Here is a 360-nt window from a genome sequence, read left to right on the forward strand (position 1 = left end):
TAGTTGGCTGCTCATCAAACACACTTTAGCATCAAATACGTTTTATTGGAAATATCGGGTGGACACGGAAAAATCCGGTCAACTTTAAATTAATTACTTATTTCTCTAAAACCTTAAATGTTTTATATTTCTTTTTTTTTAATTAAATGTTACTCCTTGTCTTTAATTGTCTTAATAACTTTTGATTACAAATCAATGATTTGCAAAATGTTTCGCAAACAAATTTAGGTGCGTAAAAAAGTTGTGATTTTTTTTTGCAAAAATCCATCGACTTCATATCGTTTGATTGCTAAACGTAAAAATGTTCCAAAATCAATAGTCATAGATATTATAAATAAGTTCAAGACAACTCACAGCTTA

The sequence above is a fragment of the Hydra vulgaris genome, chromosome 12 (assembly GCF_038396675.1).
Source record: "Hydra vulgaris chromosome 12, alternate assembly HydraT2T_AEP".
Lineage (NCBI taxonomy): Eukaryota > Metazoa > Cnidaria > Hydrozoa > Anthoathecata > Hydridae > Hydra > Hydra vulgaris.